At 38.9% G+C, this 12,060-nt stretch overlaps 1 non-coding gene across 1 annotated transcript; it reads left to right on the top strand.

Annotated features, from left to right (window-relative positions):
* The first annotated feature begins 8,599 nt into the window (after window positions 1-8,599).
* On the top strand, window positions 8,600-8,703 carry LOC112753392 (small nucleolar RNA R71). Its single transcript, XR_003177781.1, has one exon. It is a non-coding gene; the product is annotated as a small nucleolar RNA R71 (small nucleolar RNA).
* The last annotated feature ends 3,357 nt before the right edge of the window (window positions 8,704-12,060 follow it).

Genomic DNA, 12,060 nt, shown 5'->3' with positions numbered 1-12,060 from the left:
AGTTACCAAGTACCTTGGTGCAATCATGAAGCTGAATGACAAATTATTTGGTATTGAGACTTGGGAAGATGAACCTCCCTTGTTCACCAATGAACTAAGTGATCTGGATCAACTGACATTGCCTCAGAAGAAATAGGATCCTGGAAAGTTCATAATATCTTGTACCATAGGCAACATGATCTTTGAAAAGTTTTTGTGTGACCTTGGTTCAGGGATAAACCTCATGCCCCTCTCTGTAATAGAGAAACTTGGAATCTTTGGGGTGCAAGCTACTAAAATCTCATTAGAGATGGCAGACAATTCAAGAAAACAGGCTTATAGACAAGTAGAGGACATGTTAGTAAAGGTTGAAGGCCTTTATATCCCTGCTGATTTCATAATCCTTGATACTGGAAAGGATGAGGATGAATCCATCATCCTTGGAAGACCTTTCCTAGCCACAGCAAGAGCTGTGATTGATGTTAACAGAGGTGAATTAGTCCTTCAATTGAATGAGGACTCCCTTGTGTTTACAACTCAAGGTTACCCTTCTGTATACATGGAAAAGAGGCACAATAAGCTTCTCTCAAATCAGAGTCAACCAGAGCCCCCACAGTCAAACTCTAAGTTTGGTGTTGGGAGGCCACAACCAAACTCTAAGTTTGGTGTTGAACTCCCATATCCAAATTCTAAGTTTGGTGTTGGGAAGTCTCAACAATGCTCTGAACATCTGTGAGGCTCCATGAGAGCCCACTGTCAAGCTATTGACATTAAAGAAGTGCTTGTTGGGAGGCAACCCAATTTTTATTTATCTAATTTTATTTTTCTTGTTCTTTCATGTTTTATTAGGTTCATGATCATGTGGAGTCACAAAATAAATATAAAAATTGAAAACGGAATCAAAAACAGCAGAAGAAAAATCACACCCTGGAGGAAGACCTTACTGGCGTTTAAACGCCAGTAAGAAGCATTTGGCTGGCGTTCAACGCCAGAACAGAGCATGGTTATGGCGCTGAACGCCCAAAATGGGCAGCATCTGGGCGTTTGAACGCCAGAATTGCACCCTGGAGAAGAGTTAGCGCTGTACGCCCAGAACAAGCATGGTTCTGGCGTTCAACGCCAGAAATGGGCAACAAATGGGCGTTCAACGCCCAGAACAAGCACTAATCTGGTGCTGAACGCCCAGAGTTGTGTGCAAGGGCATTTTGCATGCCTAATTTGGTGCAAGGTTGTAAATCCTTGAACACCTCAGGATCTGTGGACCCCACAGGATCACCTCAGGATCTGTGGACCCCACAGGATCCCCACCTACCTCTACTCACTTCTTCTCACCCCTCTTTCACACAATCCCATAAACACTCTTCCCTATAAGCACTTCACCACTCACATCCATCCACTCTTCCCCATATACATACCTCATAAACCCCACCTACCTTCAAAATTCAAAATCAATTTCCCACCCAAAACCCACCCTTATGGCCGAACCTTACCCCCCTCCCTTCCCTATATAAAGCCCTCCATTCTTCTTCATTTTCACACAACACAACCCTCTCTTCCCCTTCTTGGCCGAATACACCCCTCCCCCTCTCCTCCATATTTTCTTCTTCTTCATCATCTATTCTTTCTTCTCTTGCTCGAGGGCGAGCAATATTCTAAGTTTGGTGTGGTAAAAACATAAGCTTTTTGCTTTTCCATTACCATTGATGGCACCCAAGACCGGAGAATCCTCTAGAAAAGGGAAAGGGAAGACAAAAGCTTCCACCTCCGAGTCATGGGAGATGGAAAGATTCATCTCCAAAGCTCATCAAGACCACTTCTATGATGTTGTGGTCAAGAAGAAGGTGATCCCCGAGGTCCCTTTCAAGCTCAAGAAGAATGAGTATCCGGAGATCCGACATGAAATCCAAAGAAGAGGTTGGGAAGTTCTAACAAACCCCATCCAACAAGTCGGCATCCTAATGGTTCAAGAGTTCTATGCCAATGCATGGATCACTAGGAACCATGATCAAAGTAAGAACCCAAACCCAAAGAATTATATTACAATGGTTCGGGGGAAATACTTAGATTTTAGTCCGGAAAATGTGAGGTTGGCATTTAACTTGCCTATGATGCAAGGAGATGCACGCCCCTACACTAGAAGGGTCAACTTTAATCAAAGGTTGGACCAAGTCCTCATGGACATATGTGTGGAAGGAGCTCAATGGAAGATTGACTCCAAAGGCAAGCCGGTTCAATTAAGAAGACTGGACCTCAAGCCTGTGGCTAGAGGATGGTTGGAGTTCATTCAACGGTCCATCATCCTCACTAGCAACCGATCTGAAGTTACTGTGGATCGGGCCATCATGATTCATATCATCATGATTGGAGAGGAAGTAGAAGTTCATGAAGTCATCTCCCTTGAATTCTACAAAATAGCCAAAAAGCCCTCTCCTGGGGCAAGGCTAGCTTTTCCTCATCTTATTTGCCATCTATGTTACTCAGCTGGAGCTTTCATAGAAGGAGACATTCCCATTGAGGAAGAGAAGCCCATCACTAGAAAAAGGATGGAGCAAGCAAGTGAGCCCATTCATGGATCTCAAGAGACGCATGAAGCTCATCACCATGAGATCCCGGAGATGCTTCAAATGCATTTTCCTCCACAAAACTATTAGGAGAAAATCAACACCTCCCTAGGAGAATTAAGTTCCAACATGGGACAATTAAGGGTGGAACATCAAGAGCACTCCATCATCCTTCATGAAATAAGAGAAGATCAAAAAGCAATGAGAGAAGAGCAACAAAGACAAGGAAGAGACATAGAAGAGCTCAAGGACATCATTGGTTCCTCAAGAAGGAAACGCCACCATCACTAAGGTGGACTCATTCCTTGTTCTTATTTTCTGTTTTTCGTTTTCTTAATGTTAAGTGCTTATCCATGTTTGTGTCTTATTACATGATCATTAGTAGTTAGTAACTATGTCTTAAAGTTATGAATGTCCTATGAACCCATCACCTCTCTTAAATGAAAAATGTTTTAATTCAAAAGACCAAGAAGTACATGAGTTTCGAATTTATCCTTGAACTTAGTTTAATTATATTGATGTGGTGACAATACTTTTTGTTTTCTGAATGAATGCTTGAACAGTGCATATGTATTTTGAAGTTGTTGTTTAAGAATGTTAAATATGTTGGCTCTTGAAAGAATGATGATAAGGAGACATGTTATTTGATAATATGAAAAATCATAAAAATGATTCTTGAAGCAAGAAAAAGCAGCAAAGAACAAAGCTTGCAGAAAAAAAAAAGAAAAAAATATAGGGAAAAAAATAAAATAAAAAGAAAAAACAAGTAGAAAAAGCCAAAAGCTCTTAAAACCAAGAGGCAAGAGCAAAAAGCCAAAAACTTTTAAAACCAAAAGGCAAGGTTAAATAAAAAGGATCCCAAGGCTTTGAGCATCAGTGGATAGGAGGGCCTAAAGGGATAAAATCCTGGCCTAAGCGGCTAAACGAAGCTGTCCCTAACCATGTGCTTGTGGCGTGAAGGTGTCAAGTGAAAACTTGAGACTGAGCGGTTAAAGTCAAGGTCCAAAGCAAAAGAAGAGTGTGCTTAAGAATCCTGGACACCTCTAATTGGGGACTTTAGCAAAGCTGAGTCACAATCTGAAAAGGTTCACCCAATTATGTGTCTGTGGCATTTATGTATCCGGTGGTAATACTGGAAAACAAAGTGCTTAGGACCACGGCCAAGACTCATAAAATAGCTGTGTTCAAGAATCATCATACTGAACTAGGAGAATCAATAACACTATCTGAACTCTGAGTTCCTATAGATGCCAATCATTCTGAACTTCAATGGATAAAGTGAGATGCCAAAACTATTCAAGAGGCAAAAAGCTACAAGTCCCGCTCATTTAATTGGAGCTATGTTTCATTGATAGTTTGGAATTTATAGTATATTCTCTTCTTTTTATCCTATTTGATTTTCAGTTGCTTGGGGACAAGCAACAATTTAAGTTTGATGTTGTGATGAGCGGATAATTTATACGCTTTTTGGCATTGTTTTTAGTATGTTTTTAGTAGAATCTAGTTACTTTTAGGGATGTTTTCATTAGTTTTCATGTTAAATTCACATTTTTGGACTTTACTATGAGTTTATGTGTTTTTCTGTGATTTTAGATGTTTTCTGGCTGAAATTGAGGGACTTGAGCAAAAATCAGATTCAGAGGTTGAAGAAGGACTGCTGATGCTGTTGGATTCTGACCTCCCTGCACTCAAAGTGGATTTTCTGGAGCTACAGAACTCAAAATGGCGTGCTTCTAATTGCGTTGGAAGGTAGACATCCAGGGCTTTCCAGAAATATATAATAGTCCATACTTTGGCCGAGTTTAGATGACGTAAATGGGCGTTGAACGCCAGTTCTACGCTGCTGTCTAGAATTAAACGCCAGAAACATGTCACAAGCCAGAGTTGAACGCTAGAAATACGTTACAAACTGGCGTTCAACTCCAAGATTGACCTCTACACGTGTAACATTCAAGCTCAACCCAAGCACACATCAAGTGGGCCCCGGAAGTGGATTTATGCATCAATTACTTACTTCTGTAAACCCTAGTAACTAGTTTAGTATAAATAGGACTTTTTACTATTGTATTAGGATCTTTGATCAGTTTTATGCTATCTTAGACTTTCATGGGGGCTGGCCATTCGGCCATGCCTGAACCATTATCACTTATGTATTTTCATACGGTAGAGTTTTTGCACTCCATAGATTAAGGTGTGGAGCTCTGCTGTTCCTCAAAGATTAATGCAAAGTACTACTATTTTTCTATTCAATTCAACTTATTCTGCTTCTAAGATATTCATTCGCACTTCAACCTGAATGTGATGAACGTGACAATCATCATCATTCCCTATGAACGCGTGCCTGACAACCACTTCCGTTCTACCTTAGATTGAATGAGTATCTCTTGGATCTCTTAATCAGAATCTTCGTGGTATAAGCTAGATTGATGGCGGCATTCATGAGAGTCCAGAAAGTCTAAACCTTGTCTGTGGTATTCCAAGTAGGACTCTGGGATTGAATAACTGTGACGAACTTCAAACTCGCGAGTGCTGGGCGTAGTGACAGACGCAAAAGGAGGGTGAATCCTCTTCCAGTATGATCGAGAACCTCAGATGATTAGCCGTGCTGTGACAGAGCATTTGGACCATTTTCACAAGAGGATGGGATGCAGCCATTGACAAAGGTGATGCCTCCAGACGATTAGCCATGCAGTGACAGTGCATCGGACCATTTTCCAGAGAGGATAAAAAGTAGCCATTGACAACGGTGATGTCCTTACATAAAGACAGCCATGGAAAGGAGTAAGATTGATTGGATGAAGACTGCAAGAAAGCAGAGGTTATGAGGAACGAATGCATCTCTATATGCTTATCTGAAATTCTAACCAATGAATTACATGAGTATTTCTATCTTTATTTTCTATCTATTTATTATTTATGTTCGAAAACTCCATAACTATTTTATATCCGCCTGACTGAGATTTACAAGGTGACCATAGCTTGCTTCATACCAACAATCTCCGTGGGATCGACCCTTACTCACGTAAGGTTTATTACTTGGACGACCCAGTGCACTTGCTGGTTAGTTGTATCGAAGTTGTGAATGAAAAACGATTTATTAAGACGTGCGTACAGAGTTTCTGGCGCCGTTGCCTGAGATCACAATTTCGTGCACCAGTGATCCATGCATTGGCATAGCACTCTTGAACCATTAAGATCCTGACTTGTTGAATGGGGTTGGTGAAAATTTCCCAACCTCTTCTTCGAACTTCATGTCGGATCTCCGGATATTCACTCTTTTTGAGCTTAAAGAGGACCTCGGGGATCACCTTTTTTTTAGCCACAACTTCATAGAAGTGGTCTTGATGGACCTTTGAGATGAATCTCTCCATCTCTCATGACTCATAGGTGGAAGCAATTGCCTTCCCTTTCCTCTTTCTAGAGGTTTCTCTGGCCTTAGGTGCCAATAGTGGTTATGAAAAACAAAAAGCTTTAGCTTTTCCCACACTAAACTTAGAATGGTTGCTTATCCTCGAGCAAAAGAAGAGAGAAAGGAGTAGAAAAAGAAAAAATAAAGGAGATGGAGTAGTGGTTTGGGTTCGGCTAAGGGGTAGTAGTGTGTATGTTGTGTGAAGATGAAAGTGGTAAGGAGGGGTATTTATAGGGTAAGGGAGAGAGGGAATTCGTCCATTTGTGGGTGGGTTTGGGAGGGAAATGGTTTGAATTTGAATGGTGAGGTAGGTGGGGTTTAATGATGGATGGATTTGAGTGGTGAAGAGGTTGTGGGGAAGAGGGTAGGATTTGATAGGTGAGGGGTGTTTGGGGAAGAGTTATTGATGGGATTTGTCAATGGTGTTTGGGGAAGAGTGTTATGGAAAGGTGTGAAGAGGAGAGAAGAAGAGGTGGGGTTGGTGGGGATCCTGTGGGGTTTACAGATCCTGAGGTGTCAAGGAGTTTGAGTCCCTGCACCATTCTGGCATCTAAATGCCCATTCTGTGCCAATTCTGGCATTTAACGCCAGCTCTGCTACCTTTCCTGGCGTTAAACACCAGCCCTGCTATCTTTCCTGGCGTTAAACGCCACTCTGCTGCCCATTTCTGGCGTTAAATGCCCGCCAGATGCCCATTTCTGGCATTTAACGCCAGCCAGATGCCAGACAGCTCTCTCTGGCATTAAATGCCCAGAATGCTGCCAGGCTGGGCGTTAAATGCCCATTCTGCTATCCTCACTGGTGTTTAAACGCCAGTAAGTCTGTCCTCCAGTGTGTGCTATTTTAATGCTGTTTTTCATTCTATTTTTGAATTTTTTGGTTGTTTTTGTGACTTCACATGATCATCAACCTATAGAAAACATAAAATAGCAATGGAAAATAAATAAATATAATTAAATAACATTGGGTTGCCTCCCAACAAGCGCTTATTTAATGTCAATAGCTTGACAGTGAGCTCTTAAAGAGCTTCACAGAGACTCAGAGCTTGATGTTGGCCTCCCAACACCAAACTTAGAAGTTGAGTGTGGGGGCTCTATTTGACTCTGTATTGAGAGAAGCTTTTCTTGCTTCCTCTCCATGGTTACAGAAGAAGATCCTTGAGCCTTAAACACAAGGTAGTCCTCATTCACTTGAAGGACTAACTCTCCTCTGTCCATATCAATCACAGCTCTTGCTGTGGCTAGGAAGGGTCTTCCTAGGATGATGGATTCATCCTCATCCTTCCCAGTGTCTAGGATTATGAAATCAGCAGGGATGCAAAAGCCTTCAACCTTCACTAAGACATCCTCTACAAGTCCATAAGCCTGTTTCCTTGAATTGTCTGCCATCTCTAGTGAGATTCTTACAGCTTGCACCTCAAAGATCCCTAGTTTCTGCATTACAGAGAGGGGCATGAGGTTTATACTTGACCCAAGGTCACACAGAGCCTTCTTAAAGGTCATGGTGCCTATGGTACAAGGTATTAAGAACTTTCCAGGATCCTGTTTCTTCTGAGGTAATTTCAGTTGAACCAGATCATTTAGTTCATTGATGAGCAATAGGGGTTCATCCTCCCAAGTCTCATTACCAAATAACTTGGCATTCAGCTTCATGATTGCTCCTAGATATTGAGCAACTTGCTCTTCAGCAATATCTTTATCCTCTTCAGAGGAAAAATACTCATCAGAGCTCATGAATGGCAACAGTAAGTTTAGTGGAATCTCTATGGTCTCAATATGAGCCTCAGATTCCTTTGGTTCCTCATTAAGGAACTCCTTGGAGGCTAATGGACATCCATTGAGGTCTTCCTCACTGGAAATCACTGCCTTTCCCTCCTCTACAGGTTCGGCCATGTGGGACGTATAGATGCCCTTGCACTTTCTCTTTGGATTCTCTTCTATATTGCTTGGGAGAGTACTAGGAGGGAGTTCAGTAACTCTTTTACTCAGCTGACCCACTTGTGCCTCCAAATTTCTAATGGAAGACCTTGTTTCAGTCATGAAACTGAGAGTGGTCTTAGATAGATCAGAGACTACAGTTGCTAAGTCAGAGTGGCTCTGTTTAGAATTCTCTGTCTGTTGCTGAGAAGATGATGGAAAAGGTTTGTTATTGCCAAACCTATTTCTCCCACTATTATTATTATTGAAGCCTTGATTAGGCTTCTGATGATCCTTCCATGAGAGATTAGGATGATTCCTCCATGAAGGATTGTAGGTGTTTCCATAGGATTCCCCCATGTAATTCACCTTTGCCATTGCAGGATTCTCAGGGTCATAGGCTTCTTCTTCCTTAGTATTGCCTAATGCAGCCTGCATTCCAGACAGACTCTGAGAAATCATATTGACTTACTAAGTCAGTATTTTGTTCTGAGCCAATATTGCATTCAGAGTATTAATCTCAAGAACTCCTTTCTTCTGAGTTGTTCCATTATTTACAGGATTCCTTTTAGAAGTGTATATGAACTGGTTATTTGCAACCATTCAATGAGTTCCTGGGCTTCTCCAGGCATCTTCTTCAGATGAAGAGATCCACCAGCAGAGTGATCCAATGACATCTTGGACAATTCAGACAAACCATCATAGAATATCATATGATGCTCCATTCTGAAAACATGTCAGAAGGACACCTTCTGATCAATTGCTTGTATCTTTCCCAAGCTTCATAGAGGGATTCACCTTCCTTCTGTCTGAAGGTTTGGACTTCCACTCTAAGCTTGCTCAACTTTTGAGGTGGAAAGAACTTGGCCAAGAAAGCATTGACCAACTTTTTCCAAGAGTTCAGGCTATCTTTAGGTTGTGAATCCAACCATGTCCTAGCTCTGTCTCTTATAGCAAAGGGGAAAAGCATAAGTCTGTAGACCTCAGGATTAACCCCATTGGTCTTAACAGTGTCACAGATTTGCAAGAATTCAGCTAAGAACTGATGAGGATCTTCCAATGAAAGTCCATGAAACTTAATTGAGGCTTAAGCTCAAAGTTGTTTGCTCCAATTGCAGGAATTGAGATGCTCCTTCCACAGAAGTTAGAAGAGGGTGCAATAAAGTCACCAAGCATCTTCCTTCCATCTCCACCATTGTTGTTGGGTTTCGGCCATCTCTTTTTCTTTTTCGAAAAATTCTATCAGGTCCTCTCCAGAGTGTTGTGCTTTAGCTTCTCTTAGCTTCCTCTTTAGAGTCCTTTCAGGTTCCGGATCAGCTTCAACAAGAATGTTCTTATCCTTGCTCCTACTCATATGAAAAAGAAGAGAATAGAAAAGAATAGGAATCCTCTATATCACAGTATAGAGATTCCTTTATGTGAGTAGAAGAAAAGAAGAGTAGAATGAAAAAGAGAGAAGATGAAGAATTCGAACACAGAGAGGGAGAGAGGGTTCAAATTATAAGAAGAAGTAAAGTGTTAGTAAATAAATAAATAAATAGAAAGAGATGAGAGAGAGAGAGAGAAAAATCGAATTTTAAATTAAAATAAAAGAAAAATATTTTTGTTTTTATTTTAATTATTAGTTATAATTCAAAATTATAAAAAGGAACAAAATTAAGTTAAAATTTAAAATAATTAGTTAATTAAAAGAATTTTGAAAAAGTGGTGAGGAGTTTTCGAAAATTGGAGAGAGAAAAAGGTAGTTAGGTGGTTTTGAAAAAGATATGATTGAAATAGTAAACTTTTAAAATCAAACAAAAAGTCAAGTAGTTAATTGAAAAAGATTTAAAAATCAATTTTGAAAAGATAAGAAGTTAGAAAAAGATTTTGAAATGATTTTGAAAAATATATGATTGAAATTTATTTTGAAAAAGATTTGAAAAGGAAATTAAAAAGATTTTATTTGAAATTAAAGTTGATTACTTGACTAATAAGAAACTAAAGATATGATTTTAGAATTTAAAGATTGATTCTTTCTTAATAGGCAAGTAACAAATTGAAAATTTTTGAATCTAAACATTAAATGTTAGCATTAATTTCGAAAATATGAAATAAAAATAAGAAAAAGATTTTGAAAATCAAATTTTTAGAATTCCGAAAATATGAAAAAAAAAAAAAAGATTTGATTTTGAAAAAAGATTTGAAAAAGATAGAATTTTTAATTTGAAATTTTGACTTGACTAACAAGAACAACTAAATTTAAAATTTTTTGACCAAATCAATTCAAAATTTTGAAAATTATGAGCAAAATAAAGGGAAAGATATTTTTTTTTCATTTTTGAAATTAATGAGGAAAGAGAAAAACATAAAAATGACACAAAACATAAGAAATTAAAATCAAACAACTAATGCATGCAAGAACACTTTGAATGTCAAGATGAACACCAAGAACACTTTGAATGTCAAGATGAACAACAAGAATACTTTGAAGATCATGATGAACATCAAGAACATAATTTTGAAAAATTTTTAAGAAAAGAAAGACATGCAAGACACCAAACTTAAAAAATTTTAAACTATAGACACTAATAATTCAAAAATGCACATGAAAAACAAGAAACATTTAAAGATCAAACAAAGAAATTCATCAAGAACAACTTAAAGATCATGAAGAATACATGCATGGATTTTCGAAAATTTTTGAAGAAAGATTAAAAAGATGCAATTGACACTAAACTTAAAATTTGACACAAGACTCAAACAAGAAACACAATTTTTTTTAATTTTTCGAAAATTAATTTGGAAAAAGAAAATAAATAAATTCAAAATTTTTAATAGGAATTCTAGGAATCATGCAATGTTGTCTAAAGCTTCGGTCTAAAAATTTAGACATGGCCAATGGTCAGCCAAGCTTCAGCATACAAATCAAAACATACAACAGCCAATTAGATGGGAATCCAAAGGCTCTTGCAATGATAAGTGGAAGCCTCAATCCAAAAAATTTAGACATGACTTAACAGCCAGCCAGGCTTCAACATATCATCTGAAACTCTAGAATTAATTCTTAAAAATTCTGAAGAACACATAAATTTTTTTTTGAAATTTTTATGAATTTTTTTTCGAAAACTAAATATTTTTTTTGAAATTAAAATTAAAAGCTTAAACATAAAATAAAATTACCTAATCTAAGCAACAAGATGAACCGTCAGTTGTCCAAACTCGAACAATCTCCGGCAACGGTGCCAAAAACTTGGTACGCGAAATCGTGATTATTCATTCCCTGGCTATAACGCCAAAAACTTGGTGTGGGAGAACGTGATCTCAAGACTCTTCATATTCCATGTAACTGACCAGCAAGTGCACTGGGTCGTCCAAGTAATACCTTACGTGAGTAAGGGTCGATCCCACGGAGATTGTCGGCTTGAAGCAAGCTATGGTCATCGTTGTAAATCTTAGTCAGGCAGATTCAAATGGTTATAAGGTTTTCATAATTAAAATATAAATAAAACAGAAAATAAAATAGAAATACTTATGTAATTCATTAGTGGAAATTTCAGATAAGCGTCTAGAGATGCTTTATTGCTTCTGAACTTCTGCTTTCCTACTGCCTTCTTCCAACCATGCGTTACCTCCTTCCATGGCAAGCTGTATGATCCTCTCGGATGAAAACAAATCCATATGCGCTGTCACCGCACGGCTAATCATCTGTCGGTTCCCGCTAGCGTCGGAATAGACCATTGTCCTTTTGCACACTGTCACTGCGCCCAACATTCGCAAGTTTGAAGCTCGTCACAGTCATCCGTTCCCAGATCCTACTCGGAATACCACAGACAAGGTTTAGACTTTCTGGATCTCAAGTATATGCTCCCAACATTCAAATGCTCTGTTTTCAGGAGAGACAATGTGAATCGTTGATTGGGAACCCAAGAGAATATACTCCGGCTGTCGTTCAATGACTACGTTGAACATCATATAGACCGCTTTGAGGTTGTCAGGCACGCGATCTTGGCTAAGCGAGTAACGAAGATTGGGTGATTATCACGAGTCACCCCTTCCTTCTGACTTAACTGAATTAAGTACGAGAGTATATCTTGGAGAAGAAGTAGGTGTGAATTGAAAGGAAAACAGTAGTAATTGTAATTCATGAAAATAGCAGAGTCCACACCTTAATTATGGGTAGAAACTCCACTAGAAATACATAATAAAGAGATCT

This window comes from Arachis hypogaea, chromosome 15 (genome assembly GCF_003086295.3).
Source record: "Arachis hypogaea cultivar Tifrunner chromosome 15, arahy.Tifrunner.gnm2.J5K5, whole genome shotgun sequence".
Taxonomy (NCBI): domain Eukaryota; kingdom Viridiplantae; phylum Streptophyta; class Magnoliopsida; order Fabales; family Fabaceae; genus Arachis; species Arachis hypogaea.
The sequence above is the reverse complement of the archived record's forward strand: the minus strand, read 5'-3'. Positions and strand labels throughout refer to the sequence as shown.